Source organism: Protopterus annectens, chromosome 10.part0 (genome assembly GCF_019279795.1).
Source record: "Protopterus annectens isolate FY-2018-M chromosome 10.part0, PAN1.0, whole genome shotgun sequence".
In the NCBI taxonomy this organism is placed as follows: Eukaryota; Metazoa; Chordata; order Ceratodontiformes; family Protopteridae; genus Protopterus; species Protopterus annectens.
Genome location: NC_056744.1, coordinates 352,654,414 through 352,676,095, shown reverse-complemented (window position 1 = coordinate 352,676,095; position 21,682 = coordinate 352,654,414).

The window sequence follows — 21,682 nt, the reverse complement described above, 5'->3', positions numbered from 1 at the left end:
GTAGTAATACCACACTTCCCCATACGGTACCAACTCTGCTACAAATGTACATGTGGTACTGTAGTAACACCACACTTCCCCATACTGTGCAAACTCTGCTACAAATGTACATGTGATACTGTAGTAACACCACACTTCCACCATACTGTGCCAACTCTGCTACAAATGTTCATGTGATACTGTAGTAAAACCACACTTTCTCATACTGTGCCAACTCTGCTACAAATGTACATGCGGTACTGTAGTAACACCACACTTCCCCATACTGTGCAAACTCTGCTACAAATGTACATGTGATACTGTAGTAACACCACACTTCCACTATACTGTGCCAACTCTGCTACAAATGTTCATGTGATACTGTAGTAAAACCACACTTCCCCATACTGTGCCAACTCTGCTACAAATGTACATACGGTACTGTAGTAACACCACACTTCCACCATACTGTGCCAACTCTGTTACAAATGTACATGCGGTACTATAGTAAAACCACACTTCCCCATACTGTGCCAACTCTGCTACAAATGTACATGCAGTACTGTAGTAACACCACACTTCCCCATACTGTGCAAACTCTGCTACAAATGTACATGCGGTACTGTAGTAACACCACACTTCCCCATACTGTGTAAACTCTGCTACAAATGTACATGTGATACTGTAGTAAAACACACTTCCCCATACTGTGTCAACTCTGCTACAAATGTACATGCGGTACTGTAGTAAAACCACACTTCCCCATACTGTGCCAACTCTGCTGCAAATGTACATGCAGTACTGTAGTAACACAACACTTCCCCATACTGTGCAAACTCTGCTACAAATGCACATGTGATACTGTAGTAAAACCACACTTCCCCATACTGTGTCAACTCTGCTACAAATGTACGTGATACTGTAACACCACACTTCCACCATAAAGTGCCAACTCTGCTACAAATGTACATGCTGTACTGTAGTAACACCACACTTCTACCATACTGTGCCAACTCTGTTACAAATGTACATGTGGTATTGTAGTAACACCACACTTCCACCATAATGTGCCAGCTGTGCTACAAATGTACATGTGGTACTGCAGTAACACCACACTTCCACCATACTGTGCTAGTTCTGCTACAAATGTACATGTGGTACTGCAGCAACACCACATTTCCACCATACTGTGCTAGCTCTGCTACAACTGCACATGTGGTACTGTAGTAACACCACACTTCCACTATACTGTGCCAGATCTACTGCAAATGTACATGTGGTACTTTAGTAACACCACACTGTCACCATACTGTGCTACCTCTGCTACAAATGTACATGTGGTACTGTAGTAAATACCACACTTCCACCATGCTGTGCCAGCTCTGCTACAAATGTACATGTGGTACTGTAGTAATGCCACACTTCCACCATACTGTGCCAGGTCTACTACAAATGTACGTGTGGCACTGTATTAATGCCACAATTCCACCATACTGTGCCAGCTCTGCTACAAATATACATGTTGTACTGTAGTAACACCATGCTTCCACCATACTGTGGTGCCTCTGATACAAATGTACATGTGGTACTGTAGTAACACCACACTTCCACCATACTGTGCCAAACTCTGCTACAAATGTACATGTTGTACTGTAGTAACACCACACTTCCACTATACTGTGTCAACTCTGCTACAAATGCACATGTGGTTCTGTAGTAGCACCACATTTCCACCATCCTGTGCTAGCTCTGCTAAAATGTACATATGGTACTGTAGTAACACCACATTTCCACCATACTGTGCTAGCTCTGCTACAAATGTACATGTGGTACTGTACTAACAACACACTTCCACTATACTGTGCCAACTCTGCTACAAATGTACATGTGGTACTGTAGTAACACCACACTTCTATCATACTGTGCCAGTTCTACTACAAATGTATCTGTAGTAACAAAACACTTCCACCATACTGTGCCAGCACTGTTACAAATGTACATGTGGTACTGTAGTAACATCACACTTCTACCATACTGTGCCAGACCTACTACAAATGTACAAGTGGTACTGTAGTAACACCACACTTCTATCATACTGTGCCAGCTCTGATACAAACGTACACGTGGCACTGTAGTGACACCACACTTCTACAATACTGTGCCAGATCTACTACAAATGTACATGTGGTACTGTACTAACACCACATTGCCACCATACTGTGCTGCCTCTGCTACAAATGTGCATGTGGTACTGTAGTAACTCCATACTGTCACCATACTGTGCTGCCTCTGCTACAAATGTATATGTGGTACTGTAGTAAACACCACACTTCCACCATAATGTGCCAGCTCTGCTGCAAATATACATGTTGTACTGTAGTAACACCACACTTCCATCAAACTGTGCTGCCTCTGCAACAAATGTACATGTGGTACTCTAGCAACACCACACTTCCACCATACTGTGCCAACTCTGCTACAAATATACATGTTGTACTGTAGTAACACCACACTTCCACTATACTGTGTCAGCTCTGCTATAAATGTACATGTGGTTCTGTAGTAACACCACACTTCCACCATACTGTGCCAACTCTGTTACAAATGTGGTATTGTGGTAACACCACACTTACACCATACTGTGCCAGCTGTGCTACAAATGTACATGTGGTACTGTAGTAACACCACATTTCCACCATACTGTGCTAGCTCTGCTACAAATGTACATGTGGTACTATACTAACACCACACTTCCACTATACTGTGCCAGATCAGCTACAAATGTATATGTGGTACTGTAGTAATACGACACTTCCACCATACTGTGCCAGTTCTGCTGCAAATGTACATGTAGTAACAAAACACTTCCACCATACTGTGTCAGCACTGTTACAAATGTACATGTGGTACTGTAGTAACATCACACTTCTACCATACTGTGCCAGACCTACTACAAATGTACAAGTGGTACTGTACTAACACTACACTGCCACCATACTGCACTGCCTCTGCTACAGATGTACATGTGGTTCTGTAGTAACACCACACTTCAACCATACTGTACCAACTCTGCTACAAATGTACATGTGATACTGTAGTAAACACCACACTTTCACCATACTGTGCCAACTCTGCTACAAATGTACACATGGTACTGTCGTAATGCCACACATCTACCATACTGTGCCAGGTCTACTACAAATGTACATCTGGCACTGTATTAATGCTACACTTCCACAACACTGTGCCAGCTCTGCTACACATATACATGTGGTACTGTAGTAAGACCACACTTCCACCATACTGTGCCAACTCTGCTACAAATGTACATGTTGTACTGTAGTAACACCACACTTCTACTATACTGTGTCAGATCTGCTACAAATGTACATGTGGTTCTGTAGTAACACAACACTTCAACCATACTGTACCAACTCTGCTACAAATGCACATGTGGTACTGTAGTAACAGCACATTTCCACCATACTGTGCTAGTCCTGCTATAAATGTTCATGTGGTACCGTAGTCACACACATTTCCACCATACTGTACCAACAAAAAAGGTGAGTACTATACCAAAGTCCAGCCTACGATTCCAAAATCGAATATGCACCAAAAAACGCGGCAAGGACACTGCTATTCCTTAAAATCTTTATTGCACATAAACACAAGTGTTTATGTGCAATAAAGATTTTAAGGAATAGCAGTGTCCTTGCCGCGTTTTTTGGTGCACCATACTGTACCAACTCTGCTACAAATGCACATGTAGTACTGTAGTAACACCACATTTCTACTATACTGTGCCAGCTCTGTTACAAATGCACATGTGGTACTATAGTAACACCACACTTCCACCATACTGTGCCAGTCCTGCTACAAATGTACCTGTAGTACTGTGAAACACCACACTTCAACAATACTGTACCAACTCTGCTACAAATGTACATGTGGTATTGTAGTAACACCATATTTCCACCATCCTGTGCTAGCTCGGCTACAAATGTACATGTGGTACTATAGTAACCCCACATTTCCACCATAATGTGCTAGCTCTGCTACAAATGTACATGTCGTACTGTAATAACACCACACTTCCACTATACTGCACCAGCTCTTCTATAAATGTACATGTGGTACTGTAGTAACACCACACTTCCACCATACTGTGCCAGTTCTGCTACATATGTACCTGTAGAACTGTAGTAACACCATACTTCCACCATACTGTTCCAGCTCTGCTACAAATGTACATGTGGCACTGTAGTAGCACCATACTTCCACCATACTGTGCCAGATCTACTACAAATGTACATGTGCTACTGTACTAACACCACACTGCCACCATACTATGCTGCCTCTGCTACAAATGTACATTTGGTACTGTAGTAGCACCATACTGTCATCATACTGTACTGCCTCTGCTACCACATGTACATTTGTTTCAGAGGCAGTACAGTATGATGACAGTATGGTACTGTAGTAGCACCATACTTTCATCATACTGTACTGCCTCTGCTACAAATGTACATGTGGTACTGTAGTAAACACCACACTTTCACTATACTGTGCCAGCTGTGCTACAAATCTACATGTGGTATTGTAGTAATGCCATACTTCCACCATACTGTGCCAGGTCTACTACAAATGTACATGCAGCACTGTATTAATGCCACACTTCCACCATACTGTACCAGCTCTGCTACAAATATACATGTTGTACTGTAGTAACACCATGCTTCCACCATACTGTTCTGCCTCTGCTACAAATGTACATGTGGTACTGTAGTAACACCACACTTCCACCATACTGTGCCAACTCTGCTACATATGTACATGTTGTACTGTAGTAACACCACACTTCCACTATACTGTGTCAGATCTGCTATAAATGCACATGTGGTTCTGTAGTAACACCACACTTCAACCATAATGTACCATCTCTGCTACAAATGCACATGTGGTACTGTAGTAACACCACATTTCCACCATACTGTGCTAGCTCTGCTACAAATGTACATGTGGTACTGTAGTAATCCAACACTTCCACCATACTGTGCCAGCTCTACTACAAATGTACATGTGGTACTGCAGTAATACAACAGTTCAACCATACTATGCTGCCTCTGCTACAAATGTACATGTGGTACTGTACTAACACCACACTTCCACTAGACTGTGCCAGCTCTGCTACATGTACATTTGGTACTGTAGTAACACCACACTTCAACCATACTGTGCCGTCTCTGCTACAAATCTACATTTGGTATTGTAGTAACACCACACTTCCACCATTCTGTGCCAGCTCTGCTAGAAATGATTATGTGGTACTGTACTAAAACCACACTGCCACCATACTGTGCCAGCTCTCCTACAAATGTACATGTTGTACCGTAGTAATCTAATTTCTTCCATAATATATCAGCTATACTACAAATGCAGATCAAATTATTGTATTGCAACATAGGTCCAGATCACAGTGTACATCATAGAAATGCAGCCCCACTTTCACACACACACACACACACACACACACACACACACACACACACACACACACACACACACAAGGACTTGGCGCATGTAAAACCTAAAATCAAAAAAAAAAAGTTTTACAGGGGCAAGCCCCCCCCCCTGCATCCCCAGTGGGGGGCTGTGTCCCCACATCCTTTGCTAATTATATGTACTAACTCTGAGATTGCACAAAAGTGGGGACAGGGAATATTCTGGGGTGGGGGAATCTATAGGGGTTGGGACATTTAAAAACCTAGGGGGTCCCCTAGTAAAATATTTCCCTTTATTAACAAACCAGGAGAGTAACTCATCCTCAGGGAGAGTGGTAGGTGACTTCCATGTTGAGGCTACATAAGCTCTAACCACTCCAGATGCTTGGAATAGCTAGAGACAATGGTCAGGTTCTAGAGAAATGGGTGTAGGTAGAAAGCCAGTCTATAAAAGGGTCTTGGAGCATATGAAGGGTTGTTTCAAAAACAAATCCATCCAGGACATAAATTTAATCCATAGTTTATGACACTCAACCATTAATCTCAAGTAAACATTAACAAACTTAAAACATATTTATCCTCTGTCAACTGGGCCCCTCTACTCTCTTACTCAGACCCTAACAAAGCTGCCCAGTTCTTTACCCCACTTCTCTATAATCTACAAGACTCATTCTTACCTATAGCAACAAGTACCTTACAAGCCGAAGAAAAACAACTGGCTCAATTACAAATTCAAAACCCTCCTATGTATCAGAAACAAACATGGTACTCCTGAAAGTCAGGCCCAAATCCCTCTAGCAGACAACACTACACCATCCTCAGAAACCTGTGCAAACAAGCAATTAGGTGCCATAAGAGCCATCGTATGGAAACATATCAACCAAGCCTTTTTCACTCCCCTAAACAATTCTGGGCAGTGATCATCCAGTTAACAGGTTGTAAAAATCTCCTCCCAATGCTCACTCTTCCTCCTCTTCCTTCTCTTCCTCAGACTTTAGACCTCACTTCTTCACCTCCCCCCTCACATACTTCACTGCCTCACTCAATGTCTCCCTCACTCCCCTTTTCTACTTTAAAAAGATTGTAACCAAACTTGACTCACCTGTAGGGATAGACACCCTCTCCCCCTGGTTCATATTCTAATGTAGGGGGAACACCGTTACTCCTCTGCTCTATATCTACAAACTTTGCTTTTCTTAAAACTGTATGCCGATTATATGGAAAAGAGCAAAAATCATACCTCTTCCCAAAAGAGTCCAACCCCAAGATACCCAGTGATTACTGCCTAATTTCTAACCTCCTTATGCTCAAAAAAATCTTAGACAAACTGGTCTATAATCATCTCTCAAACTACATAAGTCAGAACTGCCTTATGTCTTCCAAGCAACGTGGTTTGTAGTCTGGTCACAGTATGTTCACTGCATTTTCGGTCTTCACTGATCACACCCTTTCAGCTGCGGAACTAGGCCTCCTTATTAGAGCCATATTCATAGACCTTACCAGACCCTTTGGCATGGCTGACCACCAAATCTTATTTAACCACCTCACTGATATTGGGATTAACCCTGATCCTATTCCCTGGTTACAAGATTATCCATCCAACCAACATTTTTCAGTAAATTTTAACAACAATACATCAGCCACCACTCCCTTACTTAAAGGAGTCCCTAAAGGCTCTATATTGACCCCTCTTCTTTTCTCCATTTCTATAAATAAGCTTACACCCAACCTTCCCCAACTTCCAGTCTTACTATATGTCAATGACATGTTTATGTTCCGCTCCAACAACACAACCCACACATTTCAACATGATCTGCAAAACAATTTCCTCTCCCTCATTAACTAGAAAAATGGCAAAAAATGGTACTTAACTCCTCAAAAATTAAAGCTGTGCAGTTTGAAATGTCCACTAAAAGGCAGAAGAACCCCAACTTACTTCTTATTCTTGACCACCTTAAGAATGTCATTGATCAGGTTAACACCTTCATATACCTAGGAGTTTGGCTTGATCCCTCACTTAACTTCCACCACCATCTTGAAAATACCCATAAAAAGATAAACTCCCTACTCTGCCGGGTCAACAAATCTCCTCTTTCCTCTCCCACCCAACAAGAAATGCTATTGGGAAAGAGATTCTTCTAGTCCAACTTGATGTCTACCCTTTGTAGCATCTGCCTCCAAAAGATATTCTATCACCATCCAAACATTCAACAACTCCATCTGCCCCTTTATTACCCCTTCCCCAAAGTGTGAACAGCACTGTCTTATACTAGCCAAAGCCAACAGGCTGCCAGTTCAGTAATTGGCCGATTTACTCCTTGGCTCTAAACATGTCAAGCTCCTAAAAGAAAACTCCTGCCCCTCTCTTTCCTCTAGCTAACTTAGACAGCCTAGGTCATATAACCTTAGATCACATTGCCACTCAGAGCCTCTTTTACAAGCACCTTAAACCAGACTTCAGTACTTTATCCACTGCCTTTCTACCGTTAGACTCAAGTTCAGGAGGGATCTTCCATCAAATCTTAAAGGCCTCTCTAACTACTCCTCCTTTTGGGCACAACTTATAAAACATTTCACAGCTTCACATCACATAACCTAGTCTGCCTAATCTCTGACAGATACTGCCTATCATTTTCACTATAGCATCTGTTCTCTAACTCCTAACATGTCACAACTCTAACTAATATAAATATTGTACAGAGTGGTTTCAGTTGACTACATTCTTAGATCATTTTTTCAGTTGTATATTAACTATTCCTTTGTTTTCAGTGCGCTTTTTGTTGTATAAATTATTTGTATTTTTCTTGCTTAATGCGGGTTCACATTCTGGGCTGACACTGAAATTCATCCAGTGGGTTCAGTACTGTACTCCAGTTAACAAATTGTATAAATAAATAAACAAATTGGAGGGCAATCCCATAAATTATGCCTCAGATTGAGACTGACCTGTCTACATGCCTGGCAGGTGATTCTGTGTGCCAGATCCTTACTCACAGAACTATCCATTTTGTAAAAAGTAATGCTTCTTCAAAAACACAGGGAAAGGCTTTGACATGCCTGATTACTTCTACAAGGGAGTTGAAAAAGGTCTCAGATGGATCAATATCTAAATGCAAAAGCTAGGAGGTTAGAATCCAGGTTTCTCACCTTAGATGGCAAGAGTAACACATTGTATTACATTAGAGGCTTTATAACAATTATTGTCTGCTTTAAGGACTGCAAGGTTAGAGGAAAACAGTGGAATGGGGAACCATCAACATGAAATGCCAGTAATGAAAGGGGATCAATGAAGCATATAACAAATTTTTAGGTATTTCCAAAAAAATTAAGTTAGGTAAATTCCAAGCTTTCTGTAATCCCTCAAAAATGACCAAAGTGTACTTCCTTTCAATTTTTTGTGGTCAAATCCAACAATCAACTGATTCAGTTAACATCCCAGGATCAAAGCAAAACAGTACATACCACCTATCTTGATTTAGCCAAGGCCTTTGACACAATCCCCCATTCAGGTATCATAGAGAAACTCTCCCAGCTGGGGATTAAATCATACATTACTAGATGGGTAACCAACTGGCTCACTGACAGAATGCACAATGTCAAAGTTGGGGAGTTCCTTATTAGGTATAAACCCCGCTCACCAGTTACCATTGGGGTGCCACAAGGATCCGTGATGGGCCTTCTGCTGTTTGGAGTCTATTTTATTTGAAGCCCAAGTGAAAGTAGATGGCCTGTGGCTTACCAGGTTTGTAGATGACTATAAACTGGGTGCAATCATAGAACCCCTAAAGATGTTAACATACTACAGAAAGGACTGACACTAACAAATGATTGCTAACAAACTCATGGACTATAACTTAAAGCAAAAAATGCCTCATTATCCCCTTCTGCAAAGAAGTTGCCTCTACTAATTATAATATAGATAGCACCCCTCTAAGCTCAAACCCAGTGGTTCAAGACTTGGGAAGGCAGGTTGATAGCAATCTAAACTTCGATCATCATGTGTCTGTAGTGGTAAGAAAAGCATTCTACATTGCACATCTTATAAATAAGGGCATCTTATCCAACACCACAGATGTTATAGCTCCACTGTACTCAACCCTTATCAGGCCACTAATTGAGTACAATGTTCCCTTCTGTATGTGGGTCACCAGAAACCTGCAGCAACTGGAAAGACCAAAGAGATTTCTATCCAAGAGAATCCAGAGCCTCCAAAACATGACATACATGGAAAGACTGAAAGCCCTATCACTGTACTCTGTATTATACAGGCTGCTGAGAGGTGACCTGTGGCTGGCCTACAGAGCAGTCTCGGACTCTGCCCTAATGGAATTGCTGCACATCTGTAAATCAAATGGGACAAGAATAACTCACTCCAGGGATCCCACCTACCCTGTGACATTAACAGAACATGCTGGAGAGACAGATATATCTCTCAGCGATTGCCACTCCACTGGAATAATCTCCCAGTCCATGTGACCCAGAGCTCCTCAATGACCCTATTCACATCCAACCTTAACAACTAGATGGGTGACCATAAATTCAAATTTTTAATTTCTCCAAGTCTTTTGGGTTTCTAATACCATGATGGGAATGGACCCCATTCCTAAGGCAAAGTACAATTAAAGTTCATGAAATTAGTATTGTTTCACTCTTTGATGTCAACCAAAAGTGTTCTTCGCAGCACCCGCAATGTACCCAGTAATGACTCCTTCTGCAATTCGTACAGTGTTACATGAATTGGTAACATAACTAAATATGACTGTAAATTCTTTTTTATAAGACTAGTTGCTCCTACTACTATTGGAACTGTCTGGATATCTTTCTTCCACATGGCTCTCATTTCTGCCTGCAGAGGAAGGTATTTTATGAATTTGTGTCTCTCTGTACACGAGACACTATAGTCACTAGGTGTGCCAATTTCAATGATCAATGCTACTTTTGTCTTCTTTTCTTTGACCACTATATCTGGTTTTCTAGCATTATCCCAGGGGTGACACCTATGTCCCTCATGGACAGGGACAGTCAGCGTTGATTGTAGAATCGCTCTGCTAACAACGACCATATAACTATTGCTAATAAGGGTACTTGGGTTATTACATGGCTAGGCTTGTAAGCCATTAGCCTAGTAACTTCCTATGAACCTATTAACTGTGACATTTTTGTGCATTTCTGTTTTTTTTATTTAGAAGCAACTTTCATTTGACATATTTGCACTGCAAATAAATAATACTTCAACATACCTATACATACATGCATACATGCAAATGTGCATACACACATTGTCTCTCTGTCTCTCTCTCTCATTCTGTATAAGTTTAAGCTTATACACACACACACACACATTAAATGTATCACTGAGACTGTTTCAGCTGTCAGCTGCAGTTGTAAATCTTTAATAATAGGTATTTTTCTATATGTAATTCATTTTATAAAATATTTTCGAATACAGTCATTGAAGACATAAACAGGCACTTTCAACAAGCTGCTAACACTTGAGGAAGGACTCTGTTCACCAAAGGTACAAATGCACAGTGGGCTGAGATGATAAACAAAGCCTTAGTTAGGTACCAACACATCTTAATTAATTTCTTAATGCCAGTTGAGTAATGTGCCAGAATAAATCACCATGGATACAAAACTGGCCTGCATCTATCATTTCAGTGTTGCAAGTTCATTAAAGTATAAGCTGCAAAGTGAATACAGTTTGTGCAAAAGGGATCAAAATCAGATATTGGGAAATATAACGTTACAGCTATAAATGCAATCAAAGACATCATACAATAAAGATATTCATCCCCAGCATAAAACATGTGTTAGGAATGTATTACATCTTATTAACAGGCACCTTTAAAAATAAAGGATAATTTTTAAATAAAAATAAATCAATTATGGAAAATTGTAAAAAAGTTTGTTTTTTAATAATCTTACTGACATCTTGGGCATAGATTAATTTAAATAGCCTTAAAGAAGCACATTCTTTGGAGAGACATTTGAATGATATAGTCTTCCCATTTCTGTGTGTAATGTATGTTAATTGTTTCCATCTTAGTTAAGGAGAACCGCAAGCACAGACTCAAAAACATATTTATTTCATCACAGTTTGGTGTTTCCTACATTTTAACACCACTCTGGGGCTATTTACAGGTTTTTAAATATTTTTATACATAATTTCTGAGTCTGACCACTTGGAGTTTGGCATCTTGAAGTAATTTTGGTCATTTAGTCTTCCTCTAGGTATCCCACAATCCAGTGCTTGTCTGTAAAAAAAATTACATCATGCAGGCCTCTTTCTTCCTAAAGCTTCTGTCACTGCATTGATTTTACTGCTGCTTCTTTTTAGAATGACTAAACTGCAGTCTTTTGTGAAGCCGGAATTGTACTACTTTGACTCTTCTCCCATCCCCCTTCACATCTAACTTCCATAGCTGACAAAGTGCTAAGGGTAATTTCAGCTGTTACCTGCTGTGATTGACACATCACAGCAGGAGACTTGACTCATGTACTGTTTCCTTGTTCTAACCTTTACTTTCTGTATGGGTAGGGGAAGGACCAGGGAGCTGTGACATCACAGCATGGGTGGGTTTTTATGACAATTGTAGTGATGTCAGTCTAGGGAGGGATTTGGCCAGAAAACTACCTGTATTCATTGGTCTTGATGACATGAATGAATTGGAAACTGCAGCAAGCTTTTCTAGGGTGGGATAAAAGTTTTTTGAAAGTGAAACCACCACAGTACAATAAGGTACTGTTCTAGTTAAGAGAAACATTAGATTTAAAATATTTTAAATGCTGTATTGTTGTTTATTCATAGCAAGGACAGTAAATATGGAGAAAAAGGACAGAGAAGTTGACCATTTAATAATAGAATCCCGTTGTTATTCTTTATGACCAGATATTATGGGAAATCATCCATTTTCATGTTTGTAATAGCTAGGCAGATGTAAAGCACCTGCTCTCAAGTACTATTAATAGCAAGGCCTTCAGACTAAACAGGGAGGGATATTCATCTCTTGTACAGAATATTTTGCAAGACCAATAGCATAGACTCTTTGAGGAACCAAACACAGAAGCAGTAGTTTAACTAAGGTGGGGTGAAGGGGGGGGTCGCCATCCCTTGGCACAAAGTGTTAGGGGGCATAATTGTCTGATCCCAATCTCTCTTTTGTGCATACTAGCATTAAAATGCCCGTGCAGCATTTGAGGCCAAAACTGAGCAATGTACCACTCCACATGTAGTATAAACTGAGCACTGTACCACTTCACATGTAGTATAAACTGTGCACTGTACCACTCCACATGTAGTATAAACTGAGCACTGTACCACTCCACATGTAGTATAAACTGAGCACTGTACCACTCCACATGTAGTATAAACTGAGCACTGTACCACTCCACATGTAGTATAAACTGAGCACTGTACCACTCCACATGTAGTATAAACTGCGCACTGTACCACTCCACATGTAGTATAAACTGAGCACTGTACCACTCCACATGTAGTATAAACTGAGCACTGTACCACTCCACATGTAGTATAAACTGAGCACTGTACCACTCCACATGTAGTATAAACTGCACACTGTACCACTCCACATGTAGTATAAACTGCGCACTGTACCACTCCACATGTAGTATAAACTGAGCACTGTACCACTCCACATGTAGTATAAACTGCGCACTGTACCACTGCACATGTAGTATAAACTACGCACTGTACCACTCCACATGTAGTATAAACTGCGCACTGTACCACTCCACATGTAGTATAAACTGCGCACTGTACCACTCCACATGTAGTATAAACTGTGCACTGTACCACTCCACATGTAGTATAAACTGAGCACTGTACCACTCCACATGTAGTATAAACTGCGTACTGTACTACCACATGTAGTATAAACTGCGCACTGTACCACTCCACATGTAGTATAAACTGCGCACTGTACCACTCCACATGTAGTATAAACTGAGCGCTGTACCACTCCACATGTAGTATAAACTGAGTGCTGTACCACTCCACATGTAGTATAAACTGCGCACTGTACCACTCCACATGTAGGAAAAACTGCGCGCTGTACCACTCCACATGTAGGATAAACTGCGCGCTGTACCACTCCACATGTAGTATAAACTGAGCAATGTACTACTCCACATGAAGTATAAACTGCGCACTGTACCACTCCACATGTAGTATAAACTGCGCACTGTACCACTCCAAATGTAGTATAAACTGCGCACTGTACCACTCCACGTGTAGTATAAACTGAGCACTGTACCACTCCACATGTAGTATAAACTGAGCACTGTACCACTCCTCATGTAGTATAAACTGAGCACTGTACCACTCCACATGTAGTATAAACGGAGCACTGTACCACTCCTCATGTAGTATAAACTGAGCACCGTACCACTCCACATGTAGTATAAACTGAGCACCGTACCACTCCACATGTAGTATAAACTGCGCACTGTACCACTCCACATGTAGTATAAACTGTGCACTGTACCACTCCACATGTAGTATAAACTGAGCACTGTACCACTCCACATGTAGTATAAACTGCGCACTGTACTACCACATGTAGTATAAACTGCGCACTGTACCACTCCACATGTAGTATAAACTGCGCACTGTACCACTCCACATGTAGTATAAAATGTGCACTGTACCACTCCACATGTAGTATAAACTGTGCACTGTACCACTCCACATGTAGTATAAACATCGCACTGTACCACTCCACATGTAGTATAAACTGTGCAGTGCACCACTCCACATGTAGTATAAACTGCACACTGCACCACTCCACATGTAGTATAAACTTCGCACTGTACCACTCCACATGTAGTATAAACTGCACGCTGTACCACTCCACATGTAGGATAAACTGCGCGCTGTACCACTCCACATGTAGTATAAACTGCGCGCTGTACCACATCACATGTAGTATAAACTGAGCACTGTACCACTCCACATGTAGTATAAACTGAGCGCTATACCACTCCACATGTAGTATAAACTGAGTGCTGTACCACTCCACATGTAGGAAAAACTGTGCGCTGTACCACTCCACATGTAGGATAAACTGCGCGCTGTACCACTCCACATGTAGTATAAACTGAGCAATGTACCACTCCACATGAAGTATAAACTGCGCACTGTACCACTCCACATGTAGTATAAACTGCGCACTGTACCACTCCAAATGTAGTATAAACTGCGCACTGTACCACTCCACGTGTAGTATAAACTGAGCACCGTACCACTCCACATGTAGTATAAACTGAGCACCGTACCACTCCACATGTAGTATAAACTGAGCACCGTACCACTCCACATGTAGTATAAACTGAGCACCGTACCACTCCACATGTAGTATAAACTGCAGCAAAAAGTTAATACATTTGAAAGGCTGCACTTTCACCATTTTTGTTTTGCCAGACCTCATAACCTGCATGCTTCCTGGAGCTCTCCATTCCTGTTATATGGCCGAGATTTGTATCCATTTCTGTTTTAGATGCTCCCCCAGTGGAGTTTAACCTTATGGCTCAGTGGTCATGGGTGCTGGCACGTGGACAGAGGAGGCACCACTGACTGTTTATCATACTGTGGAGTCTGGTATTTTATTTATACAGCCTAATCCTGAGGAATACACTTCCAGTACAGTAGACCATGGGTATAGCAATGAATATATAATGTAAGCCATGGTGAATAAATTCATTTTAAGGGGGCAACATGTGGTCCAGTGCAAGGATATCAGATATGCAAGCTTCAAACACACAGATTAAAATGGTACAAGTCAGCCAGAAAAGAAAACATCTATATCCTTTGTAATGTGTTCTTATTATATTACAAGGTCACAAATAAAATATTTCTATATGGTTTTAGTATTTGTGTAGCATAGGTTCATAAGTTCAAAGGAAAGTACTAGGCTAGCTGCCCCCATGGGCCATTTTAAGCCTAAAAATTTCCCTTTTGGTGCATAAACTAACCTGCCCTGTTTGGTGTTAGATTGGCCTTACCCATCCCATGGTCAATAATTATCTGAGCTGTGCAGCAGTGGGTTACAGTGCCCTCTATAGAGGCAGGCACCTAAAGTGGTAATTTTCCATATAAAACTTCCTCTACTGTTTTCTCAGGTATCTAGTGGAGTACAGACCACCTAGTTTGCCTGTTGTGAAGCATTACCCCACGAGTGTTGTTTTAGATCAATCCTAGGCCTCTCCCCCAAAACCTACAGACCCTGACTGTACTGTTCCTTTTAGATCACAAAAAAGAGAACCCACAGTCATGGATGTGCACCTTCCTACTGTCTCTGTAACCAGCCTGGTAAAAATGGGCATCCTGAGACAACGTAGCAATTGTCTCATGTTTACTGACAACCACCTTATTTTTGAGCAGACTGACACAGTATGTGAGAAATGTAGTTACACAATGTCTTTGGAGGCAAAGCTTTCGTATACAAACACTGATAGCTCCAAAAAGGTTGCCAGTAACACACAAACTACACCTACTATGATCATACACATAAACCCACATATGCTGTCTCTTAAATGAAATCTATCCAAACGTCAAAGGTCTCCTATCCACTGGCCTCATCAACCTCCCAAACAGTCTACAAATACAATACTCTCCAGGAAATATACAACCACATCTCACAAAGTCTCAACCTCTCAGCCATTTAAGCAAACTGCCACACAACCCAATATATTGGTCATCGGATATTATATTGTGTGACACACAGATGCCTCCGCTCACCAGGCTGAGCAAGGAGATAGTCATGGTCAGCTGCCAATCAGGCCAAGGATCTGCCAGATCACATGTGTACTCAGGACATTAAACCAGAAGTACAATATGACTTTGTCAAAGTCCGTGTGGGTGTTAATAACCTGAAATGAACCTCCGTGGACTATATAATGACAGACATGATAGAGCTTTCAGAATATGTGTCACAGGCAGGTATGAGCCTAGCACTGAACAGCATTCTACCTTTTCCAAGGATGATACCACAATATAAAAATAAGACGACTGACTTTAACAACTGGATTAGTTACTGCTCTCATTCTAAGGGGGTCAAATATTTGTCAGCTTGGGGGGACATGATCAACAGATCACCCGGTTTTGCCAGGGATGGTCTGCACCTGTCCCCACTAGGAGGCAAAACATTATCCATCCCATAGTGCCTTTTCTAGGCAATACCAATCTGATAAACCTTTCAACATAGTAAATTCTACTCATGATAAACTAAGGGTGTTACTGCTCAGTGCTAGGAGTCTTAACAAGAAGCTACACTCCCTGGAAGAGCTCCTAACCCTGGAGAGTGTCCACAGCTGTTCTGCTACTGAGACATGATGCAGAAGGCATCCTGGCAGTACAAGGCTATAATGCCTTCCACACATTTAGATCAGCTACTTTCTTTTACTTTTCCAGTGTATGGTGCTGTATTGAGTTTGTACTATGCTTCACATTTTTTATATTTATGTTCATTATTTGTCACATAATATACTATACATGTACTGTGTAATATTTATACTTTGTTTATGGAGCTTTTCTCCCCGGGCCTCCACTGAAAATGGGTTTATTTTGGCCCAGTGGACTATCCCAGGAAACAAATGTAAATAAATAAATAAATACGGAACAAGAAGGGATGAGAGGCAGAGGTGTATCAATCTGCATAAAAAGTAAGCACACTTCAAGATTGGTCAAACAGTATGACATGACCAACTAACTTTAGCTAAAAATCCAATACCATATCCTTGCAAGATATAGGTCCTCATCTATGACCAAGGATAACCATTCCATGTATTTGCGTGTACTGGAGACACTCAAAATTCAGACCACCACCATATTCATAGATGATTTAAACTATCCCACCATAAACTGTGATACAGACATAACAACTAAAATGCACGCTCAGAATTTGTGGATTTTGTAAATGCAAATACCCTGGAACAGCTAGTCTGCACACCTACTAGGTGCAAATATCCTAGATCTCATACTCACAAATATGAGGAAACTTTTCACCCCCCCCTTGTCCAATGTCCTCAGTGATCAGATCAAATTACAAAATAGTCACCCTGAAAATAAATATAAAGGCTGAAAACTCCCAGTAAACCCCAGAATCTTTAAGAACTTTTCCAAGGCTAACTACCTTGTATTAAGTGATGGCATAGCTAAATTCCAAGACCCCAATCTCAGAGAACATGGTGGCCTATGCAGATGTGTTTATAAAAGCCTTGTCCAAACACATATATAACTGCATAGAAACAGCAGACCCAAACCAAAACTTATGAAAAACCCCAGAAATAAGCCCCCTTGGCGGACACCTAGTATAAATAGGTTATACAACAAAAGAAAGAAAATCTTATTGGAAAATAGGAAGGACTATGCCCAAAAGGCAAAAAACATCCTCATCAATCTCAACAAACAAGTCAGATGACTAATCAAGTCCACTAAAGCCAACATTAAGGCAAAACCAGCCTCCCAAGCGAAGGATAACAATAAGGCTAATCAAGTCCACTAAAGCCAACATCAAGGCAAAACCAGCCACCCAAGCAAAGGATAATGATAAGGCTAATCAAGTCCATCAAAGCCAACATCAAGGCAAAACCAGCCTCCCAAGCAAAGGATAATGATAAGGCTAATCAAGTCCACTAAAGTCAACATCAAGGCAAAACCATTCTCTCAAGCAAAGGATAACAATAAGGCTAATCAAGTGCACTAAAGCCAACATCAAGGCAAAACCAGCCTCCCAAACAAAGGATAATGATAAGGCTAATCAAGTCCACTAAAGCCAACATCAAGTCAAAACCAGCCTCCCAAGCAAAGGATAATAATAAGGCTAATCAAGTCCACTAAAGCCAACATCAAGGCAAACCAGCCTCCCAAGCAAAGGATAACGATAAGGCTATTCAAGTCCACTAAAGCCAACATCAAGGCAAAACCAGCCTCCCAAGCAAAGGATAATGATAAGGCTAATCAAGTCCACTAAAGACAACATCAAGACAAACCAGCCTCCCAAGCAAAGGATAACGATAAGGCTAATCAAGTCCACTAAAGCCAACATCAAGGCAAAACGAGCCTCCCAAGCAAAGGATAACGATAAGACTAATCAAGTCCACTAAAGCCAACATCAAGGCAAAACCAGCCTCCCAAGCAAAGGATAATGATAAGGCTAATCAAGTCCACTAAAGCACCCATCAAGGCAAAACCAGCCTCCCAAGCAGAGGATAATGATAACGCTAATCAACTCCACTAAAGCAAACATCAAGCAAACCAGCCTCCCCAGAAAAGGATAACAATAAGGCTAATCAAGTCCACTAAAGCCAACATCAAGGCAAAACCAGCCTCCCAAGCAAAGGATAACGATAAGGCTAATCAAGTCCACTAAAGCCAACATCAAGGCAAAACCAGCTTCCCAAGCAAAGGATAATGATAAGGCCAATCAAGTCCACTAAAGTCAACTAAAAGGCAAACCAGCCTCCCAAGCAAAGGATACCGATAAGGCTAATCAAGTCCACTAAAGCTAATATCAAGGCAAAACCAGCCTCCCAAGCAAAGGATAACGATAAGGATAAGGATAATCAAGTCCACTAAAGCCAATATCAAGGCAAAACCAGGCTCCAAAGCAAATGATAACGATAAGGCTAATCAAGTCCACTAAAGCCAACATCAAGGCAAACCAGCCTCCCAAGAAAAGGATAATGATAAGGCTAATCAAGTCCACTAAAGCCAACATCAAGGCAAAACCAGCCTCCCAAGCAAAGGATAATGATAAGGCTAATCAAGTCCACTAAAGTCAACCTCAAGCAAACCAGCCTCCCCAGCAAAGAATAATGATAAGGCTAATCAAGTCCACTAAAGCCAACATCAAGGCAAAACCAGCCTTCCAAGCAAAGGATAACGATAAGGCTAATCAAGTCCAATAAAGCCAACATCAAGGCAAAACCAGTCTCCCAAGCAAAGGATAACAATAAGGCTAATCAAGTCCACTAAAGCCAACATCAAGGCAAAACCAGCCTCCCAAGCAAAGGATAATGATAAGGCTAATCAAGTCCACTAAAGCAAACATCAAGCAAACCAGCCTCTCCAGAAAAGGATAACAGTAAGGCTAATCAAGTCCACTAAAGCCAACATCAAGGCATAACCAGCCTTCCAAGCAAAGGATAATGATAAGGCTAATCAAGTCCACTAAAGCCAACATCAAGCAAACCAGACTCCCAAGCAAAGGATAACAATAAGGCTAATCCAGTCCACTAAAGCCAACATCAAGGCAAAACCAGCCTCCCAAGCAAAAGATAACAATAAGGCTAATCAAGTCTACTAAAGCCAACATCAAGGCAAAACCAGCCTCTCAAGCAAATGATAAAGATAAGGCTAATCAATTCCACTAAAGCCAACATCAAGGCAAAACCAGCCTCCCAAGCAAAGGATAATGATAAGGCTAATCAAGTTCATCAAAGCCAACATCAAGGCAAAATTGAGCCTCCCAAGCAAAGGATAATGATAAGGCTAATCAAGTCCATCAAAGCCAACATCAAGGCAAAACCAGCCTCCCAAGCAAAGGATAACGATAAGACTAATCAAGTCCATCAAAGCCAACATCAAGGCAAAATGAGCCTCCCAAGCAAAGGATAACGATAAGGCTAATCAAGTCCATTAAAGCCAACATCAAGGCAAAACCAGTCTTCCAAGCAAAGGATACTGATAAGGCTAATCAAGTCCACTAAAGTCAACATCAAGGCAAAACCATTCTCCCAAGCAAAGGATAACAATAAGGCTAATCAAGTGCACTAAAGCCAACATCAAGGCAAAACCAGCCTCCCAAGGCTAATCAAGTGCACTAACGCTAAAATCAAGGCAAAACCAGCCTCCCAAACAAAGGATAATGATAAGGCTAATCAAGTCCATCAAAGCCAACATCAAGGCAAAACCAGCCTCCCAAGCAAAGGATAATGATAAGGCTAATCAAGTCCATCAAAGCCAACATCAAGGCAAAATGAGCCTCCCAAGCAAAGGATAACGATAAGGCTAATCAAGTCCATTAAAGCCAACATCAAGGCAAAACCAGTCTTCCAAGCAAAGGATAATGATAAGGCTAATCAAGTCCACTAAAGTCAACATCAAGGCAAAACCATTCTCCCAAGCAAAGGATAACAATAAGGCTAATCAAGTGCACTAAAGCCAACATCAAGGCAAAACCAGCCTCCCAAAGCTAATCAAGTGCACTAACGCTAACATCAAGGCAAAACCAGCCTCCCAAACAAAGGATAATGATAAGGCTAATCAAGTCCACTAAAGCCAACATCAAGTCAAAACCAGCCTCCCAAGCAAAGGATAATAATAAGGCTAATCAAGTCCATTAAAGCAAACATCAAGACAAACCAGCCTCCCAAGCAAAGGATAACGATAAGGCTGTTCAAGTCCACTAAAGCCAACATCAAGGCAAAACCAGCCTCCCAAGCAAAGGATAATGATAAGGCTAATCAAGTCCACTAAAGCCAACATCAAGGCAAACCAGCCTCCCAAGCAAAGGCTAATCAAGTCCACTAAAGCCAACATCAAGGCAAAACGAGCCTCCCAAGCAAAGGATTATAATAAGGCTAATCAAGTCCACTAAAGCCAACATCAAGGCAAAACCAGCCTCCCAAGCAAAGGATAACGATAAGACTAATCAAGTCCACTAAAGCCAACATCAAGGCAAAACCAGTCTCCCAAGCAAAGGATAATGATAAGGCTACAAGTCCACTAAAGCCAACATCAAGGCAAAACCAGCCTCCCAAGCAAAGGATAATGATAAGGCTAATCAAGTCCACTAAAGCACCCATCAAGGCAAAACCAGCCTCCCAAGCAGAGGATAATGATAATGCTAATCAACTCCACTAAAGCAAACATCAAGCAAACCAGCCTCCCCAGAAAAGGATAACAATAAGGCTAATCAAGTCCACTAAAGCCAACATCAAGGCAAAACCAGCCTCCCAAGCAAAGGATAACGATAAGGCTAATCAAGTCCACTAAAGCCAACATCAAGGCAAAACCAGCTTCCCAAGCAAAGGATAATGATAAAGCTAATCAAGTCCACTAAAGTCAACAAAAAGGCAAACCAGCCTCCCAAGCAAAGGATACCGATAAGGCTAATCAAGTCCACTAAAGCTAATATCAAGGCAAAACCAGCCTCCCAAGCAGGATAACGATAAGGCTG